The 25,213-nt window shown below is 40.6% G+C and overlaps 1 pseudogene; it reads right to left on the bottom strand.

Moving 5' to 3' along the window:
* Positions 1 to 411: 411 nt before the first annotated feature.
* On the bottom strand, positions 412 to 24,181 carry LOC126007067 (NEDD4-like E3 ubiquitin-protein ligase WWP1; annotated as a pseudogene).
* Between the last annotated feature and the right edge of the window lie 1,032 nt (positions 24,182 to 25,213).

Raw genomic sequence — 25,213 nt, forward strand, 5'->3', positions numbered from 1 at the left:
TGTCCCTTCAAAGTATCCATTTCTGTGACCTTTTCTAGTTTTCCATTTCTGTGATCTTTCCTAGTTTTCCATTTCTGTGACCTTTCCTAGGGGATCCCTTCCTCCAGGTCCCTCTGTTCCCCACAACTCCACACACCTCTCTCCCTTATGTGTCATAAACAGGAGCCCCACATACCATCAGTGGTCAGGGAGTCTGTCCACCTCTGGTGATGTACCATGGACTCCAGGAGCACAGGACCTGCTTAGTGCATTACCTGGGGCCCCTGGAAGCTGCCCCACCACTGTTGGGCAAGAGTGTCATTGAGCTTGAGCAGTGGCTACAAAGTTGTGGGAGGTGGGGCAGACATGTTTGAATGCTCCTCTAATTCCTGCCTGCCTCCTCTGCTCCATGTATCTGTTTCTGCCCATTCGCTACATCTGTGCAACCCTGGGTATCTCAATCAGGTTCTTATTGAAAAGGTTCTCTGAAGCCATCAGGGTCCTAGGAGAAAGTGGTCAGAGTATTCGGAGGACTCAAGGGAGAAGACTGAGAAAGCAAGGCTTTCTGTAGAAGTCTACAAGGAACCAAGAGACAGGTATAGGATACCAAGGCATGTATGCAGAGCTCTGAGGCCTGCAGGAAGAGGGAATGATTTTGCCAGAATATAGAGAAAGAGCAGGAGCAACAGGAGCGGGGCTGTTGTAGATGATGATGACATTCTAGAAGACACAGAGATTTGTGTAGCAAGAAGATAGAGCAAACTGTTGACCTCTTACTCTTCGTTTCTGTTGTTGGGCCATACCTGGCCATAGCTCAGGGGTTATTTCTGATCCTGTACTCAGAATTGACAATACTTAAAGGGCCATGCACAGTATTGCAATGAACCAGGGTCAGCTGCAGTGGCCACATGCAAGGCAAGTTCCTTACCCACTGTACAATCTCTCATTCCTTCACCTCTAGCATCCAGGAGCCTCCCATCTGGATGCAGTGAGGATGCAAAGAGCCAGGGGTTCTGGGTAATGGACCCTACCTCTAGGATACCAGCAGAACAGAGAGAAGAGATGGCCTGGTGAGATTAAGGGAAAGTAGAAGTCCCTTCCTCTGTACACTGGCTTGTACACTTTCTCCAGCTAGGCCTTTGCCAATCCAAAGGCTCAAAAAAGAAATTGATTCTTGTGGGGGCCAACTGCAGAGTTTTGCAGGGCATGGATACAGTCATAGCTGCCTTTGATGCTCTCCGCTTTGCTATCACTGCTCCTTGTCCAGCCTAGCTGAGTCCTAAACTCTGTTTCCTTTTTTCACCTCTTCCCCTGATGAGGAACTTGTCTCCATTTTCTTCCTGACATTTTCTGAATAATGACACCAGACCTCGAAGCCAACGAGTCGTGAATCAAAGTGGCTTCTCGATATCATAAAAGAGATGTTCTAAACCCCAAACATAAAGATCGTTTTATCTTTATTAATAGTTTAATGCATCTGAGGAAGCTATTTGACATTTTTTACACCTCCAACTCTTTCCTTCATGCATTGCTGGTCAGATTACACCAGAGTTCAGCCACTTAAATCCACTTAATAACGGACTAAATTCTACACTGAATTTACATTGAGCTACAAGCTGATTCTGGGATCCAGATGAATTTTCTACCAGGAAGAAAAAAAAAGGTCAGTTTCCAAAGTTGTAAATCTTCTGAAATAATGAAAAAGGAATTAGCTAAACTATTGGGATTGATGTCATGTTTTAAAGCACTCTCTGATTAAAAACTCAGCAACATCAAGTGAAGGAATATGCCTCAATTAATAGTTAAGAATGAGTGTTTTCTTCACCTACTTAATTAAAGCACCACACTCGCAAACAACAAATGTGAAATTAATTGAAAACACATGAAATCTGGGACAAAGAGAACAATTCAACTCTTAGGAGCTGTTGTCAGGTCTAGTATATATGATTGCATGACATTGTGAGGAGAAAAGCTTTGTCATTAATAACAAATGAATTGGGAGAGCATTTAATTGACTCTTTGTTTCTATTGTAGACACACATGCAGTCACCCACTACCACCAGATCACAAACATATCCAAACACTATGATTGCACTACATTTATACATATATGCATGCTGGAGCTCAGCATGTCATAGACAAACACAGAGCACCACATCCTGGGCTCATAGGCACAATCTTCTCAACAAAAGATATGCTTGTTAAATCTGTAGATTGCACAAGAATTTGCCCAAACAAAGCTTAGTGAGGAAAGGTGGAAAAACATATTTCCTGCCTCTCCCCAACTTCCCAGAAAGAAACAAAAAATTGTAACTGTCAGAAATGTGATAGGACTGTAGAAGACATATGGAAAAAACTCAAACAAACCATGTTAGTTGTGAAACATAAATCCCAATTCTATTTGCTCTGTGACAGTGTATAAACCACACATTTTTCATCAAGATAGGAAATTAACAGCCTCACCAAGTGCGGCTTGCTGGAAAAATGGATAGAAACCCCAGTATCCTGGAGAACCAAAGAAGAACCAACTGTTGGCTGGTCTATGATGGGGGGCATGCCTCAGATCAGGGCCAGCAAGTTTAGAAATTGCTTCAGGACTTTGAACAGTGAAATCTAGTGCATCTTCCTATTACTGTACCAGGGGTCCTCAAACTTTTTAAACAGGGGGCCAGTTCACTGTCCCTCAGACCATTGGAGGGTCTGACTATAGTGAAAACAAAACTTATGAGCGAATTCTTATGCACACTGCATATATCTTATTTTGCAATGAAGAAACAAAACAGATACAAATACAATATGTAGCCCGTGGGCCATAGTTTGAGGACCACTGGATAGACTCTATACTATAGAGCTTCCTTTACTGTGTATCCACACAACCAATATTGTGGCTAGTTGTGTTTTTTTTAAATGTAAAATCCATAGACATATTCACGATTAAAAAATTATCTTTACAGGGGCCAGAACTGTAGTACAACAGGTATGGTGCTTGCCTTGCAAGCTGACCTGAATTTGATCCAGGTATCCCATATATTTTCCCAAATCCCACCACATGTAGTAATTACTGAGTGCAGAGCCAGGAGTAACCCCTGAGCATTGCCAGGTGTGACCCAACTCTACCCCTAAATTATTTTTCTTTACCAAGAAGATAAAAATGCCTGGAGAAATAGTACAAAGGTTAAGATGCTTACCTAGCATATTGCTGTTATTGTAATGTAAATCATTGGCCACAACAATGGCTTGAATTCTTATTTAGTCCCATAAGTACCACTAGCATGTCCCTGGAGTAAGGACCCTTAGTATCTCCAAGCATAGCTCCAAACCAAATGAAGCAGAGGCAAACAAACAAAAAAGAAGTTAAATAAAAACAAACACCTAAATAAATCTTTCCCATTTTTTTTGTGTGTGGGGGTCCTCACCCAGCAGTGCTCAGGGGTTACTCCTGGCTCTACACTTAGAAATCACTCCTGACAGGCTAGGGGTACCATATGGGATGCTGGAATCCGGGATTCGAACCACTGTCCTGCATGCAAGGCAAACTCCTTACCTCCATTGCTATCTCTCCAGTCCCTAAACCTTTCTTTAACTAAGTGAATCAAGGGCATATGGGAATTCTTGAGAATCAACTAATTTCCTTTTAGCTCCAGGGACTATGTTTTCTTCTTTCTCCAAATCTATAGCCAGGTTTCTCTCCACAGTGATCTTTACTTAATTCATTGTAAGCTTCCAAGTAACCTCTTCCAAGGCTCAAGTTTCAGGACTAGCAAGATAGTATAGATGTTAAGGTAGTTGCCATGCATGCAGTTGATCTGGGTTTAATCTTCTAATGCCACATACGGTTGCCTAACCACTGCCAGGAGTGATCCCTGAGCAGAGACAGGAGTAAGATTTGAGCACAATCTGGTGTGTACCCAAAACAAAAAATCAGGTGTGTACCAAAAACAAAAAACAGAGTTAATTTTTTTAAATTTTTTGTTTTTGTTTGTTCGTTTGCTTGTTTGTTTTTGGGTCACACCTAGCAGCGCTCAGGGGTTACTCCTGACTCTAAGCTCAGAAATTGCTCCTGGCAGGCTCGGGGGACCATATGAGATGCCAGGATTTGAACCACTGTCCTGCATGCAAGGCAAATGCCTTACCTCCATGCTATCTCTCCAGCCCAAAACTTTTTAATTTACATTATTAAAATACCATAGTTTACAAAGTTATTCATAATTCAGTTGTTTCTGGCCTTCACTGCTCCACTACTAATCCCATTACCAGTGTATCATTTCCTCCACTATTGTTCCATTTCCTACCCACCCCTCAAACAAAGCAAAAAGAATTAAGTTTCAATAATAATAATAATAATATAAATAAAATGAATATATAAAATATAATAATAAATAATAATTCTCAAATAATACTTCTATATTTCTCAAATATTACTTAAATCCCTTCAACTCCACTTTTGAGATAATATTACTTTTATTATATTGTAATGTTACTTTTATAATGTTATTTTTATATAATGTTGAAATAAGATAATGTTATTATGCTTCATTCACAGATGTGTCTATCCCACATTTGTTATTTTTCCTTTCTGAGCAAGCTATTCTTTCCCTGTGTTAGCTAATGTGAGATATTCATGAAGATTCCTTAAAACAAAAATCTCACTGAGTAGAGTGCATTTGCTATGGTATATCCTCAAATCTGTTTGATGGCTAAATCATGGAATCCTGAAACACTTAGAAAACAAAAACAAAAATCATCCCTTGGGGTTGAGCAATAGTACTGTAAGTAAGGTACTTGCCTTGCTTGTGCTTGATCTGGGTTCAGCCCCCTGCTTCCCATATAGTCACCTGAGCCCATCAGAATGAATTCTTGAGTCCAGAGTCAGGAGTAATCCCTGAGCATTGCTGGGCGTGGCCCAAACCCCATCCCCACAAAAAACTTTCTTTTATCAGGCACGATTTGCATGATAATGATACTACAAAGGCTAAAGCTTTCAAAGCCCCAAGTCACCATCTTTTTTACAAATCATGATTTTTGTTTTACTTTATTATTTTATATATATATTTGTGTGTGTGTGTGTGTGTGTGTGTGTGTGTGTGTGTGTGTGCTATCATTAGTTTAATCAGACCCTCATGAGGAGTGACATACAGCTGGCCCTTTCCACCCTGGGGGGGGGGGAGCCAAGTATGGCAGGGTGGGGTGAAGATGATTTTTTATATTTTTTAAAATAATTTCTTTATTTTAAGCACAATGGTTAACATGTTTGTAATTCAGTTTCAGTGATAAAATGCACACACACCCCATCAGCAGTGCAACTTTCCTGCCACCATTGTATCCCTATTTCATACCTCCCCTCAGCCTCTGCCTGTCTTCAAGGCAGGCATTATATTTCTCTCTCTATTGTTGTTATGATAGCTGTTAGTGTAGTTATTTCTCTAACTGTACTTATGATTCTTTGTGATAAGCTTGTTATCATGGGCTGGTCCTTCTAGCCCTTACCTCTATTGTCTCTGGGTGTTATTATTATATTGTCTTTTATTTTTCTTAAACTCACATATGAGTGAGACTATTCTGTGCTTATTTCTCTCCCTTTAACTTATTTCACTCAATATAATAGTCTCCAAATCCATCAATGTATAAGCAAATTTCATGACTTCATTTCTTCTAACAGCTGCATAGTATTCAATGGTTTAGACATACCACAATTTCTTTAGCCATTCATCTGTTGGTTGGGCATCTGGGTTGTTTCCAGATTCTGGCTATTGTAAATAGAGCTGCAATGAATATATGCATGTAGAAGGCACTTTTGTATTGTGTGTTTTTTTTCCTTAGTATATCCCTAGGAGTAGTATTGCTGGATCATATGGGAACTCAATGTCCATTTTTTTTAAAGGAATATCCATATTGTTTTCCAAAAAGGATGGACTAGACAGCATTCCCACCAGCAGTGAATATGAGTTCCTTTCTCTCCACATCCATGCTAGCAGTAGTTCTTCTTGTTCTTTGTGATGTGTGTCAGTCTCTATGGTATAAGATGATATCTCATAGTTGTTTTTATTTATATCTCCCTGATGATTAGTAAAGTGGAGCACTTTTTCAGGTGCCTTTTGGCCATCTGTATTTCTTCTTTGAGGAAATGTCTGTTCATTTCTTTTTCCCATTTTTTATGGGGTTAGAATTTTTTTTCTTTTTAAAGTTTTTATTGTGGTAAGTTTTTTCTTTTTAAGTTCTGTCAGTACCTTATATATCTTAGATATTAGCCCCTTATCTGATGGGTGTTGTGTGAATAATTTCTCCCATTTTATGAGTGATCTTTATATCCTAGTCACTGTTTTCTTTGAAACGCAGAAGCTTCTCAGTTTGATGTAATCCTATTTGTTTATCTCTGCTTCCACTTGTTTGTACTCTGGTGTGTTTCCTCCTTGAAGATGCCTTAGTTTCAAAGTCATGGAGTGTTTTGCCCAAGTTTTCTTCTATATACCTTTTAGTTTCAGGTCTGATATAAAGGTCTTTAATCTATTTTAATTTGACCTTTGTGCATAGTGTTAGATAGAGGTTCAAGTTTCTTTTTTGCATATGCTGACCAGTTGTCCCAACACCACTTGTTGACGAGGCTTTCCTTGCTCCATTTTGTGTTTCTTGCCCCTTTATCAAAGATTAATTGATTATAAGTCTGAGAGTCATTCTCTGAATAATCAAGTCTATCCATTGGTCTGAGGGTCTGTCTTTATTCCAGTACCATAATGTTTATTTCTTTGTAGCACAATTTAAAGTTGGGGAAAGTGATGTCTCCCATCTTCTTTATCCTCAGGGTTGCTCTAGTTATTGTTGGGCATTTATTGTTCTAAGTGAATTTTAGTAGTGTTTGGTCCACTTCTTTGAAGAATGTCATGGGTTTCCCTAGAGGGATTACACTAAATCTGTACAATGCTTTTGCCATTTTAATTATGTTAATCCTCCCAATCCATGAGCAGGAGATATGTCTCCATTTCCTTGTGTTCTCTCTTACTTCTTTAAGCAATGTTTTTTTTGTTTTTGTTTTTGTTTTGTTTTGTTTGTTTGGGAACCAGACCTGGTGACACTCAGGGGTTACTTCTGGCTAATGTGCTCAGAAATCACTCCTGATTTAACAGACCATATGGGATGCAGGGGTATCGAACTGCGGTTTGTCCGAGACTAGCACGCACAAGGCAGATGCTTTATGCCCTACACCATCACTTCAGCCCCTCTTTAAGCAATGTTTTATAGTTTTCTTTGTATAGGTCCTTCAGTTTTTTTAGTTAAGTTGACTCCAAGGTATTTGAATTTCTTTTTTTTTTTTTTGGTTTTTCAGCCCACACCCATTTGATGCTCAGGGGTTACTCCTGGCTAAGTGCTCAGAAATTGCCCCTGGCTTGGGGGGACCATATGGGATGCCGGGGATCGAACTGTGGTCCTTCCTTGGCTAGCGCTTGCAAGGCAGACACCTTACCTCTAGCGCCACCTCGCCGGTCCCGGTATTTGAATTTCTGTGGTGTTTTTGTGAATAGAATTTTTTTTTTTGTTTTTTCGGGCCACACCCATTTGATGCTCAGGGGTTACTCCTGGCTAAGTGCTCAGAAATCGCCCCTGGCTTGGGGGGATCATATGGGACGCCGGGGGATCGAACCGCAGTCCTTCCTTGGCTAGCACTTGCAAGGCAGACACCTTACCTCTAGCGCCACCTCACTGGCCCCTGAATAAAATATTTTTGATGTCTATTTTATCTCTATCATTATTTGTGTATAAGAAGGCAGTTGATTTTTGTGCATTAATTTTGTACACTGCTACTTTGCTATATGAATCTATTGTTCCTAGGAGCTTTTTGGTACAGTCTTTAGGATTTTCTAAGTATATTATTATGTCATCTGCAAACAGTGAGAACTTAAATTCTTCCTTTTATATCTGGATGCCCTTGATAGATTTTCCTTGCCTAATTATTATGACAAGTACTTACAGCTCTATATTTAATAGGAGGAGAGGGGGGGCAGCCTTGACTTTGCCAGATATTAAGGGAAAGACTTTCAGTTTTTCCCCATTGAATGTAATATTTGCCATAGACTTGTGATAAATTACCTTGACTATACTGAAAAAAGTTACTTTTATTCCCATCTTTTTGAGAGAATTTTTATCATGAATAGATGTTGAACCTTATCAAATGCTTTCTGTGAATCTATTGATATGATCATATCCTTTTCCTTTTGTTGATGTGGTGTATTACGTTGATTGACTTACATATATTGAACCAACCTTGCATCTCCAGAACGAATCCTATTTGGTCATGGTGTATGACTTTCTTGATGAGGCAATGGATACTATTTGCTAGAATTTTGTTAAGGATCTTTGCATCCGTGTTTATCAGGAATATTGGTCTGTAGTTTTCTTTTTTGGTGAAAGCTCTGATTGGTTTTGGTATCTGGGTGATGTTAGCTTCATAAAACTATTTGGAAGTGTTTCTGTTTCTTCAATTTCCTGGAAAAGCCTGAAAAGTATACACAGTAGATATTAGAAGGCTTGAAAAATTTGTTAGTGAATCCATTAGGGCCTGGGCTTTTATTTTCAGGAAGACATTTGATTACTATTTTAATTTCCTCAATAGTAATGGGTCTGTTAAGATATGCTAGATCATCTTGGTGCAACCTTGGAAGGTTATAAGTGTCCAAGAATCTATCCATTTCTTCCAGATTCTCATGTTTTTTTGGTATCAAGTTTCTCAACATAGTCTCTGATTACCCTATGAATTTCTATAGTATCTGTAGTAATCTGCCTGTTTTCATTTCTGATTCAGTTTATTAAGTTTCTTTCTTTATGAGTTTTGCTAGTGGTTTATTGATCTTATTTACTTTTTCAAAGAACCAACATTTGCTTTCATTGATTTTTTTTTGATTTATTTTTAAAATTTCCCATTCCTCCTGCCAACTCTCCACCACTTAAGTTTGAAGTTATCGAGGAGCTGGCACATAGACCTCAATCTGTGCGCTCACACCTTGCCAAGCTTTGGAAACGACTGACTCAAGGGTATCAGATGCGGTGACTGGAAGCCCCACACCTCTTCACCCAGTATGGCCAGTCCACCGAGGCACGTCTGTCCCTTCCACATTGTATACTAAACAGGGGGAGATGTGGGAGACCGAGCACCCCACATATCAAAGGAACTCTGAATGAATTTTCCACCGCCTGCCTGATTCAAGCCACAAAAGTTTGCATAGCCCCGAACCAACAGAAAACTCTGCAAATAAATTTAGCTCAGCACAAAGAATCTGGCTTAACCAGATTCCTTAACCTTTCCATGGAACCTGTTTTTGTAACTGCTCTCAAGCATGTAGTTATAGATATGTTTTTGTAAAGTTTAAATTATGATCCTTATTGCTTGCACAAAAGATAGATCTAAATGGAAAATAGGCTAAACAAATAATTGTATAAAAAAATTTCCCATTCATTGATTTCTGCTTGTAGCTTTATTATGTTCTCCCATCTCCCTTTTTTGGTTCATTTTGTTGTTCATTTTTCAGTTTTGTAAGCTGTGAAATTAAATTATTTATGTAGGCTACTTCTTTCCTGATCAATGCATCCAAAGCTATAAATTTCCCTTTTAGTACAGCTTTTGTTGTGTCTCACAGTTTCTGGTAATTTGTGCCTTCATTCTTGTTTGTTTCCAGGAATCTTTTGATTTCCTATTTGATTTCGTCTCTGACTCATTGGTTGTTCGTTGGTGAGCAATTTAATTTTCATGTGTTAGATTTTTTCTCCTCTGTGTCTACTTGTTATTCACTTGTTTTTTTTTGGGGGGGGGGCACACCCATTTGATGCTCAGGGTTTACTCCTGGCTAAGTGCTCAGAAATCACCCCTGGCTTGGGGGGACTATATGGGACGCCAGGAGATCGAACCGTGGTCCTTCCTTGGCTAGCGCTTGCAAGGCAGACACCTTACCTCTAGCACCACCTCACCAGCCCTGTTATTCACTTCTAATTTCAGTGCATCATGTTCTGAGGAGGTAGTTTGTACAATTTTTATCATCTTTATTTTATGTAAGTATGTTTTATGGGCTAGCATGTGGTTTGTTCTGGACAATGAACCATGTGTATTGGAAAAGAATGTGTATCCAGTTTTCTGAGGGCAGAGAGCTATATATATGTGTGTATGTGTATATGTATGTATATATATGGCAATTTATTCCATTGCTCCTTTTAGTGCTAGTATATTCTTGTTACGGTTTAGCCTGGTTGGCCTATCAAGTGGTGACAAGGCAGTCTTTAAGTGTCCCACTATTATTGTGTTGTTATTGATATCGTCTTTCAAGTTTTTTCAGTAGTTATATTCAGTTAAATATTTTGCTGGTCCTTTGTTGTGTGCATATATGTTTAGGAGTATGATTTCTTCCTGTTGTACATATTACTTATTAGGAAATGTCCAACTTTGTCCCTTATAATTTTTAAGACTAAAGCCTATGTCATTTAAAATTAATATGGCCACTCCTGACTTTTTAAGGGAGTTGTTTGCTTGAATGATTGTCCTCAAACCTTTGAGTTTGAGTCTGTGTTTATTATGGCTATTCAGAGGTGTTTCTTGTAGGCAGCAAAATGTTGGGTTCAGCTTTTTGATCCATTTTGTCACTCTGTGTTTCTTAATAGGTGCATCTAGTCCATTGACATTGGGGGAGATGATTATCATGGGATTTAATGTCATCTTTTGGTAGAAGTTTGGTATGCCTTGTTGTCTGTCTTATCTTAAAGTAGGTCTTTAATTTCATCAGTTAAGGCTGGTTTTGAGTATGTAAAGTTTCTAAGCTGTTGTTTATCTGTGAAGCTGTGTATCTTTCCTTCAAACCTAAATATAAGTCTGGCTGAGTGAAGTACTCTTGGTGATGCATTCATTTCATTGAGTTTTGTCACTCTATCCCACCACTGCCTTTGGGCTTGAGGATTCCTTATGACAAGACTGCAGTAAGTCTTAGGGATGCTCCTTTGGATGTAATTTACCTTTTTGATCTTGCTGTTTTCAGTATTCCATCCCTATCTATGGGGTTTGTTATTGTGACTAGGATGTATCTTGGGGGGCTTTTCTAGGGATCTTTTTTGGCTGGTACTCTTTGGGCATGTAGGTTTTGGTTGCATGAACTCTTTTATTCCTGATATTTAAGTTTTTAATATTATCTTTATTTAAGCACCTTAATTACAAACTTAATTGTGGTTGGGTTTCAGTCATAAAAAGAATACTTCCCTACACCAGTGCAAAATTCCCATCACCAATGTCCCCAATCTTCCTCCTCCCCCCACCCCCACCTGTATTTGAGACAGGCATTCTACTTCTCTCACTCATTAAAATTGTTATTGATAGTTGTCAGTGTAGTTATTTCTCTAACTGCACTCACCATGCTCTGTGGTAAGCTTCATACCATGGACCAGTCTTTCCAGCCCTCATCTCCATTGTGTCTATTACAATAATGTCTTTTTTTGTTTGTTTGTTTTTGGGCCACACCCAGCGGTGCTCAGGGGTTACTCCTGGCTATCTGCTCAGAAATAGCTATGGCAGGCATAGGGGACCACATGGGACATCGGGATTCAAACCAACCACCTTAGGTCCTCGGTCGGCTGCTTGCAAGGCAAACGCCACTGTGCTATTTCTCCGGCCCCTTTTATTTTTCTTAAAAAAAAAACAAAAACATAGATGAGTGAGACTATTCTGACTTCTGATTCTCTCTGACTTATTTCACTCAGCATAATAGATTCCATGTACATCCATGTATAGGAAAATTTCATGACTTCATCTCTCCCAATGGCTGCATAATATTCCATTGTGCTTATGTGCCACAGTTTCCTTGGCCATTCATCTGTTGAAGGGCATCTTGTTTGTTTCCAAAGTGTGGCTATTGTAAACAGCACTACAATGTGAGATGTGAGGAAGAGATTTTTTTATTGTGTTTTTGTGTTCTTACAGTATATCCCTAGGAGTGGTGTAACTGTATTATATAGGAGCTCAATTTCCAGTTTCTTGAGGAATCTCCATATTGTTTTCCATAAAGGCTGGACTAGACGGCATTCCCACCAGCAGTGAATAAGAGTTCCTTTCTGTCCACATCCCCACCAGTACTGATTGTTCTTATTTTCTGTGATGTGTCCAGTCTATGTGGCATGAAATTGTATCTCATTGTTGTTTTGATTTGCATCTCCCTGATGATTAGTGATGTGGAGCATTTATTCATGTGCCTTTTGGCCATTTGTATTACTTTTTCCTCCTCCTCCTCTTCCTCCTCTTTCTCCTCCTCCTCTTCTTCTTCTTTTTAGGAAGAAAGGAAAGAAGGAAGGGAGGGAGGAGGGTGGGAGGGAGAGAAAGAGATAACTGAAGGAGAAACTCAGGGGTTGAGTGAAGAAAAAGCTGTATTTCTTCTTTGGGGAAGTGTCTGTTCATTAGTTCTCCCCATTTTTTGATGGGGTTAAATGTTTTATTATTGTTAAGTTCTGTCAGTACCTTGTATATTTTTTATATTAACCCCTTATCTGATGGGTATTGGGTGAATAGTTTCTTCCATTCTGTGGGTGTCTTTTGTATCTTAGGCACTATTTTTTTTAGAGGTGCAGAAACTTCTCAGCTTAATATAGTCCCATCTGCTTATTTCTGCTTCCACTTGTTTGGAGAGTGCTGTTTTCTCCTTGAAGATGCCTTTAGTTCCAATGTCATGGAGTGTTTTACCTATGTGTTCTTCTATATATACCTTATGGTTTCTGGTCTGATATCAAAGTCTTTCATCCATTTGGATTTGACCTTTTGCATGGAGTTAGATGGAGATCTGAGTTCACTTTTTTGCAAGTGGCTGACCAGTTGTGCCAACACCACTTGTTGAAGAGGCTTCCCTTACTCCATTTTGCATTTCTTGCCCCTTTATCAAAGATTAATTGATTTTATGTCTGGGGAACATTCTCTGAATATTCAAGTCTATTCCACTGATCTGAGGGTTTGTCTTTATTCCAATACCATGCTTTTTAGTGACTATAGCTTTGTAATACAATTTAAAGTTGGGGAAAGTGATGCCTCCCATACTCTTTTTCCTAAGGGTTGCTCTAGCTATTCGTGGATATTTATTTTTTTTCAAGTGAATTTCAAGAGTTGTATGTATGCTTTAGCTCTGGGAGTTTCTCTATGATGATGTCTTTGATTATTGAAATTTTATGGGAGTTTTTCTCCTGTGTCTCTAGGACTCCAATGATTCTTTTTTGTTTTGAACTTTATTTATTGGTTTTTGGGCCACACCCAGTGGCACTTGGGGGTTACTCCTAGGCTCTGCACTCAGAAATCACCCCTGGCAAACTGGGGGACCATATAGGATGCTGGGAATCAAACTGGGTCTCTCCTGTGTAGGCTGTGTGCAAGGCAAATGTCCTACCACTATGTGCTATCTCTCCAGTCCCTGATTCTTATGTTGTTTCTGTTGAGTTTATCTAAGATTTCTATTTTTATCTGTTCCCATTCTCAGAGGACTTTTTCCCAGAGTCTGTTTGTTTTGAGGTTCTTTTCCAGCCTCTTCTGTTGTTTGGAGTTGTTATGCATCTCCTCTTCCAGCTCACTGATTCTGTCTTCTGCTGCTGTTACTCTGTTGGAGAGGCTTTTTAGTAAGGTTTTCATTTCACCTACCATATCTTTCAGCCCTGTTATTTCCGTTTGAATTTTTCTTATTTCTACTTTCAGGTCCTCTTGATTCTTATTATTGCACGTTTTGTTCGTTCTATGCTTTCTTTGAGTTCTTTAAACATCTTCCATTTTTCTTCTCTATAGTCCTTATCTTAGAGAGTAAAAAGGTGATTGATATTTTTCAGATCATCAGAGTTACCATCTTCATTCTCTAAGCATGGTGGGACCCTGTGTTGTTTTTCTATAGTCACAGTTGTGGTGTGATATTTTCTATGTCCCATGCAGGTGTTCCTTGACTAGGAGGAGTGCCCTAGAGCAGAGTGAAGTGGATGTTCCACAGGCTCTTTGTCATTGACGTGGATTCTGTTTCTCACCTCAGCGCTGCCAATGTGACATCCGGGTCCAAAAGCTTCCGGGTCCAAAAGCCTCCAGGTCTGCCTCCTGCAGCCTTGTTGCTCTTGTGTGGGTTCAGCCACTCTTGGTTCCCCACCTGGGCTTCCAATTTTTACCTTAGTGCTCACAAGTCACCATTTTTAATTGTTCCGCCTAGAAACTTGTTGAGAGACAGCCTGAGGCCTTTGCTGATCTGATACTTCTTGGCTGAGGGAGTTTTCCAAGTATGGGTGCCTCAGAGTGAGTCCTGACATTTCATTCTTTTCTTTCTTCCTCCTCAGAGATGGAAGCCAGTAATTGAGATCTAATTGATCCAGTTCACTGACTTGTTAGAACCCAGTGTCTGTGGCTTTGGAGGTTGAATGAAGATTACTTCAGGGTGGTAAGGTGATCTTCATCTTCAATTCTGAGTCCCCATACTTGGTCCCTTGCTCATAAAGTGTTGAGAGCCAGACATAAGTCATACTTTGGAGATGAAAGGACTGGAGAGTCTGATGTCCACCCTCCTGCCCACTACCAAATTCTGCAAATAGAGAAAGTGAAACTGACATGGGTGTGAGAAAAATTGGTCAGGAAAGGAGTCACTCAGAAGGTCCCTCCTAACTTTCTGATGCAGGAAGGGGCTCTCTACCATTTGCACATGAGTTCACCCACTACCCCTCCCTTTTATTTCAACAGCAACTCATCTCATAGGTCACCAGGGGCTAGAGCAAGAAGGAAACAAGCTTTACTCTGAGCCAGGCAATAAGACAGACAATATGGGCAGGGAAATATGACAGAAGCTGCAACCCACATCTCAACATCCATCTTTTTATTTTAATAAAAGTAGAATATGTAGCTTGAAAAACTGGGCATCAGAATAGAAGTAGACTCCCCAGGCTCCCAGGCAGAGGGTTGTGGTTTTATGCTTCAGTCCTGGATACTTTGATGGAAGCATATGTGCTTGGTGCCAACTTCAAGAAGTCTTACTCTAGAGCAATTGGTTCCCTCCAACCCCCTGCAATTGTGTTGCTGCTTGGGTCTGAGGGATCAGGGGCACAGCCTGGGAAGGGTCAAGGGCAAGCAGGAAAGGGCTGGTTTCCTGAGCTTCTGGATGGCAGATGTGAGAAAGGATGGTGTCTGTCTGTTTCAGCTATTGTTAATTTGGGTTTTGCAGTCACTTACAGCTCAGCTGACCTATTACAAACAGGAAAGGCAATCATTAACAAGACTTTGAAGGTGGGAAATCTCTATTTTCTTAAATTATTATTTATTTGAGGACCACATCTGGCAGTTTTGGGGGCTATTTCTTGCAGTGCTCAGGGGGCCAAATGTGGGGTCATGTAGGGGTCATGTGGGGTCATGACATGTACTTTAACCCCTATGCTATCTCTCTGGCCCAAAATGTATTTTCTTAAAATTAAAATGATTAATTTTTATATATTTGTGCATTTTTAAAAAATAATATCTTTATTTAAACACTGTGCTTACAAACATGATTGTAGTTGATTTTCAGGCATAAAAAAAAGAACACCCCCCCTTCACCGGTGCAACCTTCCCATCACCAATGCCCCCATTGAAAAAAAAGCATACATTTTATTTAAACGTCATGGTTAGAAGGTTGTTCATAATACAGTGTTTTTCACAGATAAAGTTATTCATGATTAAATCACAGCCATACAATGTATTCTAACCTTCATCAGTGTGCATTTACCACCACCAATGTCAACAGTTTCCCTTATTCTTCCTGATACCATCTTCCCTCCCTTCTTCCCTCCCCCTCTCTCTTTCTCACTCTCTTATTCTCTCTCTTTTCCCCCTTCTCTTTTCTTTTTTGCAATCTCTCCTGCTGTATGGAATTGTTATGTATCTCATCTTCCACAGCACCAAGTCTATTCTCAGCTTCTGATACCCTGTCCCAGAGCTTATCCATTTTGTCATTCACTTCGTTTACTGACTTTTTCAGGCCTGTTAGTTGACATGTTATTTCAGTTTGGAGTTTTGTGATTTCTGTCTTCATATTTTCTTGGTTCTTATTAGTGTTCTGTTCAACTCTATCCATGGTTTCTTTGAGTCTGTTGAGCATCTTCCATATTGCTAGTCTAAAGTCCTTATCTGAGAGGTTGATTAGTTGGTTGGTCATTATCTGGTCATCAGAATTGTCATCTTCATTCTCTATGTCTGATGCTGGCCTGCGTTGTTTTCCCATTGTCACACTTGTATTGTGAGTTTTTCTACGTGTTGTGATGGTATTCATTGGCTATATGATGCAGGCAGCACACTCCTCTGGCTCCGCCCTTTCTGGGTGGGCTGACTTGCCTCTAAGGGAGGGGAGTCCTCCGTGGATGAAGCCTCACACTGGACCAAATCTTAGGCCCGAGCATGCAACAGAGAAGACAGTCCAGAGAGAAATGCTTGCTTCTGTGATATAGCACAGTTCTTAGTGTGATTTTTTTTTCTTCTTGTTGTGATGGTGTTCTTTTCTTAGAAAGAGCACACGGCCACGTAGCGAAGCGAAGCGGCCGTGCTCTGCTGGAGCCTCTTTTCGCCCCACTCCCAAGAGTTTCACGCAAGAGGACAGTAGACAGACATACACAGGTAGCACTCACAGTTTTTCACAGTTGGGCCCCACTGGGCAGGCGTAGTTTCGTGGATTTTTCCAGCCTCCTCTTTTCTTTTTTGCCATTGTGATTTTTGCTACTGCAAATGAAGGGGTGCCATGAATGTCTCTTTCATAATAGACACTTCTCTGCTCTAACTGCACTCTACTCTTTGTAGCAACCTTTCTACCATGAATTGGTCCTCCTAATCCTCATCTCTATTAACTCTGGATATCATCCCCACACTGTCTTTTATTTTCCTTATATCCTACCAGTGAGTGAGATTAACTTGGTTATCACTCACCCGCTGACTCACTTTGTTCAGCATAATCCTCTCCACGTCCATTCATGTATAAGCAAATTTCTATGATTTAATTTTTCCTGCATAGTATTCCATTGTGTAGATCACCACACTTTGTTTTGTTTGTTTGTTTTTTTTGGGGGGGCATACCCAGTGATGCTGAGGTGTTACTCATAGCTATGTGTTCAGAAATCGCTCCTGGCTTGGGGAACCATATGGGACACCGGGGGATCGAACCACAGTCTGACCTAGGCTAGTGGGAGCAAGGCCTTACCACTTGTGCCAATACTCCAGCCCCATGGTTACCACAATTTCTTTAGCCACTCATCTTTTGTTGGTTACCTGGGTTACTTCCAGATTCTGCTATTGTAAATAGTGCTTCAATGAACATAGGAGTGCAGAGATCTTTATTTTTTTTAATTAGTGTAGTTGGGTAAGAGAGATAGCAACTTACACACAACTTACACACAACTGATCTGAGTTTGGTCCCTGTTACCATATAGATCTCCTTGAGTACCTCCAAGAGTGATCCTCTGAGCAGAGTCAAGAGTAAACCATGAGCATAGGTAGGTGTTGACACCAAGCCTCTTTCCCAATATATTATAGTTAGAGTAATTGGTTTATAGTGGTGTGGGCATTTATGGTCTTGGTGCAAATAGCTACCCGACTACCACCAAAGTAAAACATTTTCTTCCTAACAATGGGTGCTGAGATGGTGCTAAATGTGGTGTAATATTTATATTAACATTGTTAATGAATTGTTAATTCATATTAACATTGTTGCCTGGTTCCTAAAACCTTATTTCTAGTTTAAAAAAACATAAATTATTCTTTTTCAAGAGGAAATTTGATTAAGAAAATAGATACTATGGCTAAAAATACTTATTTTATCTTTTTGTTTTGGGGCTAACTTGGTGGTGCTTAGGGGCTACTCCTAGCTTGGAGCTCAGGATTTTCTCCCAGTGGTACTTATTTAGAGCCAGGTTTAAGTAACTATCATTTTACACCATAAATACCTAGTTTCTCCAAGCATTTTGTTTTTGTTTGCTTGGGGGTCATGCATAGAGCTTACTTATGTGCTCAGGAATCACTCCTAGTATGGCTCAAGGGACTATATGGGATGCTAGTTATAGAACAGATTGGCCACATGAAAGGCATGTGCCTTACCCACTGTACTATCTCTCTCCCTCTCACCTCAGATCCTCCTTGAGCACTTCAATAACTCATTTCTATTGTCTTTGTGTAGTTATTGCATTTTTAAATATCCCACAAATTAGCATAATCATTCTATATTCCTCTCCCTCTAACTCATTTCATTCAGCATGATATTCTCCATGTCTATCCACATGTACACAAATTTCATGAGTTCATTTTTCCTATTACACAATATTGAAACCGCTGATGACCAGCTGTGGGGACTGGGACGAATTCACTGAATTCTCCAGACTTTTTTTATTTATGGAAATGAGCATAATAATGATGCTTATCTCTAAGGTTTAATGTAAGATTTAAATGAGATAGAGCTTATGAGATCAATTAAGTGTCAACCTTTTAAGATATAAACATTGAACGAGGGGCCGGAGAGATAGCATGTAGGTAAGGTGTTTGCCTTTCATGCAGGAGGTCATCGGTTCGAATCCTGGTGTCCCATATGGTCCCCCCATACCTGCCAGGAGCAATTTCTGAGCATGGAGCCAGGAATAACCCCTGAGCACTGCCGGGTGTGACCCAAAAAACACACACACAAAAATTAAATAATTGAACCAACTCCCCACCCCAGCTCCTCTAGCTCTGCTACATATACTCTCCACTCTTGCTAAAGGCATGGCAGGATGTTAATAGATATGTTGGTAAGATTCTAAAATTTTCTAGTAACTTCCACTGATTCTGGTATTTATTCTAAACTTGAATGTTCTTGGAAATTTTATTCTATAATAGAACTCAAAGCTGTTATCGTCTTCCCATCACCCAGAATAGAATGGAACTTTCTGTATTCTAGTAGCTCACCAAAAAACTGAATTGGTTTTTTATGATTGCTTCACAAATTACAGTTCAGCCACTTATAGAATATCAATTTATTGTCTCAGCTTTCGTGGTTCAGGAGTTTGGGTCTGATTAGGCTGTGTTCTCACTTCCTGGTGAGAACCTCACAAGGTTGAAATAAAGGTCATGAGATGTCCCCTTGCATTTTTGTTTGTTGTTTTTTGTTTTCATTTGTTTTGAGATCACATTTTGTGGTGCTCAGGGGTTAATCTGGCTTTGCACTCACAAATTACTCTTGGCAGTTTTGAAGGACCAAATGGAATGCCAGGGAGTGAACTTGGGTCAGCTATGTGCAGGCAAATGCCTTATTTACTGTGCTATTGCTTTTTGCCACTATCATATGTTAATAGAGATAATATAACTTTAAGTGTCTTGCTTGCAAATTGATCTTTTTCAATTATCTTTTGATAATTTTGATATCTTTTTCCTTATCAGTCACTTCTAGGGAACAATAAATAAAGTAGAAAAGAATTAATGTTTTTGCATTTCTGTGGAAGAATGGAAAACATTTATACTTTGAGAGGTTCAGAAAAGTCACTGTATAGAATGAACAGTTTATAAACACTATTTGTGCAATTTTCCTTGGTTGGGGTATTTAAATGCAAGAGCTCAAGACAAAACACATTCGTTTTTGTCTAAATCCCTCGGTCTCTTCTATTGCAAAAAGTTTTTCTGTAGTAATTTAAAACTCTTACATAGTGCTAGATACAAGCAATTGAAGCATGTGTGGCTTCTTGGTAAACAGGTATCTTTGCCAGCTTTTTCAATGCAAAATTTTTGAGGCCCATTACTTCCCATAAGCTCAGCAAATCCTCCTAGAGATAAGTGGCAAGTTCCAGTGACAAACTGTAGAAGCCACATTCTTACTTCATTGTCTGTCGCTTTCACAAACTGCCAAAACCAAATGATCTGCTTTCTATTTCTTGTATAATATTGATAGACAGTATTTCTGTGCCAATCTGTCAAGTCAACCTCTTGCATTCCACACAACATAACCTCCAATTCTTTTTCATCCAAGTACTGTAGCCATTGAAGGGGAAACAACTTCATTAAAACCACCAAGGAAAACTTCGGTTTGTTCTAGTACTCCTTGCCATTCTGTCATTAAACCAATATATTCCTCCTTGTTCTCTTCAGTGACCAGGATATTGGAACCTCCTATCTTTAGATTATGTGAAGTAACTTTTCCCAAAATCTCCATGTCAACAGAAAAGTATATTTCTAAGCCACATTCTTTAATGTTGTTGTCTCTTATCCAGATAAGAAAATTATAAAATTCAGTATCAATAGATTCCAAATCCTTAATGGTGAGTTTTTTTACTTAGCATCCACTTATAGAATGGTAAAGAGAAACCAGTGTCAATAAACTTTCCATGGAAAAGTGCCATAGCAATAAAAAGACCAATAAAACAGAAGTATGAAAGATGGTCTTGATTAATGGTTATGCTGTATTTACCTGTAGACAGTAGTTGCTCTTGCCAGCATACTCAAATAAGTGATACATTGGATTCAAAACTTCATGAGAAAGCAAGAAAAACCACTCACTTGCTAGACCACCATAATCAAGTCCTCCTTCTCCTCTAAATATTACATATAGTCGCTTCCTCAAGATATAGGGTTTTAATGCCATAATCTGTTGGAAGGAACAATGTCTGTCAGGACATTTATCTTTACATGACAGGGTAGTGCATTAGACTGGCACAAATAACAAAAGTGGACAAATTTCCACCTAAAGGTGTGTGCATAAGCAATTTGTGGACCATCTTTAGTTACAGATGACTTCCCATTGCGATGATCTTGGAATGTTGTTATTCTTGTATATTGATCAAGAAAGTACCTAACACCTTCCCAAGCTTATCTAATTTCCCAGCCTTCTGGAAGGGGCTCTTTATTCTGTAAGCCTTGAGTTCTTACCACTGGATTGTTTTTGTTATGATTCACAAAATATACTCTGTCCATGAATCCATTCTTTTCTCCAGCCTGGTGGCAAAGGGTCATTCTCTGCAGCTAGCATTGAAGCCGAGTAGAGGTATAGTTTGTTAAACTGTTGCATAGCTCCTTGAAGTTGGTTCCGCTGAGATTGCCACTGTTCAAAATTCTGGATTCCATGGTGGGCTGCTGTCAGGTGGTTGTTCTGGTGTTATGACCTACACAACACACTCTTCCGTGGTCATCTACTCTTCTTTCCCAACTAGGAGGCAAAGGTTGTGGCCTCTCCCATGTGGTTATTCAAGTGTTATGATCCACATAATAGGTTCTACCATGAGGATCCTTCCTCTGCTCCCACCCAGATGGCAAAGTTTCTGTGCTGGCATTTCCTGAGTGCTGCCAAACAGGTTCTGCAGACCCACCTGGTTGTCTTAACTTGGTGGCCTCTAAAGCAGAACTAGTTCCAGAGCTAGTAGTGGCAGGGTCTGTGATGCTTCCAACTTCAGAACCAATTGCTGTACTATTAGGAAGAATACATTCATCGTTTTCGGCGGAAGTTGGGATTTCCTGAACTGGAGGATCTTCAACAGTAGTAGTAGAGCAATTTGAAGACAAAGCAGTTTCTTCAGATGCTACTGCAGTACCCGTGATATTGTCAGTTGGTGCAAATGAGGATGATTCAGTGTCATTGGCAGGCTCAGATGACAGTGGTTTTGGAGCGGGTGTATTTTGAGATCTGGCAGCAACATGATTTTTTACTCCATTAGTACCTTCAACAGTCAACCTGGTAGTTCCTCTTACTGATGGAAGGCACCACCATTTTGCTGTATTTCTTTCTCTTCTTTCTTTCTTTCTTTCTTTCTTTCTTTCTTTCTTTCTTTCTTTCTTTCTTTCTTTCTTTCTTTCTTTCTTTCTTTCTTTCTTTCTTTCTTTCTTTCTCTCTCTCTCTCTTTCTTCTTTCTTTCTTTCTTTCTTTCTTTCTTTCTTTCTTTCTTTCTTTCTTTCTTTCTTTCTTTCTTTCTTTCTTTCTTCTTTCTTTCGTGTGTTTGGTTTTTGGACCACACCCATTGATGCTCAGGGGTTACTCCTGGCTATGTGCTCAGAAATCACTCCTGGCTTGGGGGGAAATCATATGGGATGCAAGGGGAGGATTGAACTGTGCCAGTCCTAGCAGACGTCTTACCTCTAGCGCCACTGCTCCGGCCCCCATTTTGCTGTATTTCTATGGCTGGAGATGAGCTATAGTTTTAGATTTTCTTGTTCACTTATCAATCCATCAAGCCCAATTGTTAACTCACCAGTTTGCATTATACCATTCTTGTTTTCCATGTAGACCTTTAATTGTTCTTTCACTTTTTCCAATTTTCTATTGTGTAGCCACAGAGCTTGTTTCCAATCTATAGTCGCCTTTCCTAACAAAGCATCTGATTTTAAAATATGATGACTGCAAACTCGAAATTCCAATGTCGTCTGTGTGGGTGACATTTATAACTAGCTGTTCACTTTGGGTTCGAAGAACTCCCGGATTTGGCTGTTTTCTTCACTTCTCCATCTACAACGACTTCCATAGAGATAGATGGCTGTTCCAGACCAGTTCTTTTTTCGTTTCTAGTTGAGCACTAGAAACAGTCCGCTTTAAATGCAACCTTCCACTATGGTTCCTCTTAGTGTCTGCCCTGGGTGAAGCGGTGGGCCATGTCCCCAAACTCAGCTTAAACTATGTACCAGGAACTGTGCTAGACGCTGAGAATATAAAGATGAATGACACGCGAGTCCTTCTTTCAAGGAGCTCCGAGTTTAGTGAGCAGACAAACCCAGTTCTGAGTCGACGTTGACCGTGCCTCCTGGAGCGGCGGCCGTCCTGCCGTCAGCCTTCGTCCCCGTCTCGCAGCGGGTTTGGGAGCGACGGCGGCGTCGGGCTCCAGTCGGGCCTCGCCCCGCCCCACCCCGGCCACGCGCCGCGCCACCTCCCGGCCGCCGGCCCTCCGCCTCCCGCTCCCGCTTCGGGAGCGCGCGCGTGCGCGACACAGCGGCCTACAGGAGCCTGAATTCAGCTTTGGGCAGCCAGGAAGCGGGTTCTGGGGAGCATCACACACAATGTTTTGTTTGTTTGTTTTTGGGCTACACCCGGTGATGCCCAGGGGTTCCTCTTGGTTATGCGCTCAGAAATCGCTCCTGACTTGGGGGGACCCCAATGAGACCCCAACCCAGGTCTGTCCTGGATCACAATGTTTTCATTCCACTTTACAAAAAAAGGTTTTCTTTCAAAATCTCTTCAGGGGCCTCCCCTGTTTAAAAAAAAAAAAAGCTCATTTATGGAAACTACCACTTGGCATTTTTGGAACTTGTTATCCTATTCAGCAGACTCTTAAGTCAGGCGGCTTTGAACTTGGACAATTACTGCTCTTGATTAGCAACAAGAACTGATGAGCTGGCCTTTCCAGTGTGCTAAGCAAACCCAGCCAAGCAGAAAATATCACTGAAGGGGAAACAACGGAAAGTGATTTTCTTAGTTACATTACGCTCAGTCTCGATATTTACACATGTTTGTAGATAATATGGGAACTTCGGTGCCGGCCCACCCCTCCAGCTGATACCGCTGGAGCAGAAACAACCTGTTTCTTGCTTAACCTAGGCTGGAAACTTCATCTCGAATATGTAGGCAGCCAGCACAGGGGGAAACCTGGGCACATTTCCAAGAACATAGGTGGAGGGCCTAGAGCACATAATGATGGCGTTAAGAGAGGTCACAATATGCACCAAGAACTTTACTGTCAATAATCATAGAATGTGGGAATGGTGGGTGGAAAGAAAGGTTGAACCAAATATGACATAGGGATGGGAGGAGGGCCAAGGGTACTTTGATGGTGGCTGTGTACAGTGGCGGTTTTTTTGTTTGTTTTTGGTCACACCCAGCAGTGCTCAGGGGTTACTCCTGGCTCTATGCTCAGAAATCACTCCTGGCAGGCTCAGGGGACCATATGGGATGCTGGGATTCGAACAGCCATTTTTCTGCATGCAAGGCAAACACCCTACCTCCATGCTATCTCTCTGGCCCTGTACAGTGCCATTTTTACATTAATATCAAAAACTTAAACACTGTTGTAGCCCTATTACCTAAAATAGTCATTTTCCAAAAAAAACCTGAGAGCAGGTGGTTTCAGTCAGTATCTCCTTGGAAGGACCTGTCAGTCCAGATGTCCTGAGGTCCTCACCCAGCTGAGAGAATGACAGGCTGCTGTGACCTGGTGTAACTCGATAGCTAAGGATAGAGGAGGGTCCATTTTCCTGCACCTTCACCAGAACTGCTTGTGAAAAGTCCATTGTGACATTGAACCAGGTTATTTTGTTGGCTTTGGGACTACACCCACTGGTGTTGGGGGACTAATTTCACTGATGGAGTTTGTGAGGTGGGAACTAAGCTGTGCTGGCGTCAGTTCAGGGCTCCTGTGTACAAATCATGTGACACAGCCCTTTGAGTTATATCTCAAATCCAGAATCATGCTGGTCTCTTTATTTAGATAGAGGGGAACTTCTTAAGCATTATTCAGGGGACCCTGATCATGATTCAAGTGGTTCTCAGCCATGGGATGGAAGATTCAGTTCTTGGCCTGGCAATGCACTGCTGCTTGGGCCTCTAGGAGCTAGAGGCCTCAGTAGTGCTGGGATGAGGTAGGGCATACAATGCTGGGGATAAAGCTAGGATTCTTGCACATGCATGGCATGCCCCCATGACCCCTGCACAATATCCCCAGCCCTAAATTGTGGCACTTTAATCTTGGATTGGACATTTTATAGAATAGCATGTCTAACTGGGGAACCCCAAGTTTCCAATCATGACATGCTATGGGTTTATTTATCTCCCAATTATTTGTCTTTGGGTTTTTGTCATTTTCTTTTTTGTCAAAATAAACTAGTTGGGGCCGGAGAGATAGCATGGAGGTAAGGCATTTGCCTTTCATGCAGAAGGTCATCGGTTCGAATCCCGGCGTCCCATATGGTCTTCCGTGCCTGCCAGGAGCAATTTCTGAGCATGGAGCCAGGAATAACCCCTGAGCACTGCTGGGTGTGACCCAAAAACCACAAAAAAAAAAAAAAAAAAAATAAACTAGTTAAAGATGTCTATCTTTTGGGGCCGGGCGGTGGCGCTAAAGGTAAGGTGCCTGCCTTGCCTGCGCTAACCTTGGACGGACCGCGGTTCGATCCCCCGGTGTCCCATATGGTCCCCCAAGCTAGGAGCAACTTCTGAGCACATAGCCAGGAGTAACCCCTGAGCGTTACTGGGTGTGGCCCAAAAACCAAAAAAAAAAAAAAAAAAAAAAAAAAAAGATGTCTATCTTTTTCTTTAAGACTTTT

The sequence above is a fragment of the Suncus etruscus genome, chromosome 1 (assembly GCF_024139225.1).
Source record: "Suncus etruscus isolate mSunEtr1 chromosome 1, mSunEtr1.pri.cur, whole genome shotgun sequence".
In the NCBI taxonomy this organism is placed as follows: domain Eukaryota; kingdom Metazoa; phylum Chordata; class Mammalia; order Eulipotyphla; family Soricidae; genus Suncus; species Suncus etruscus.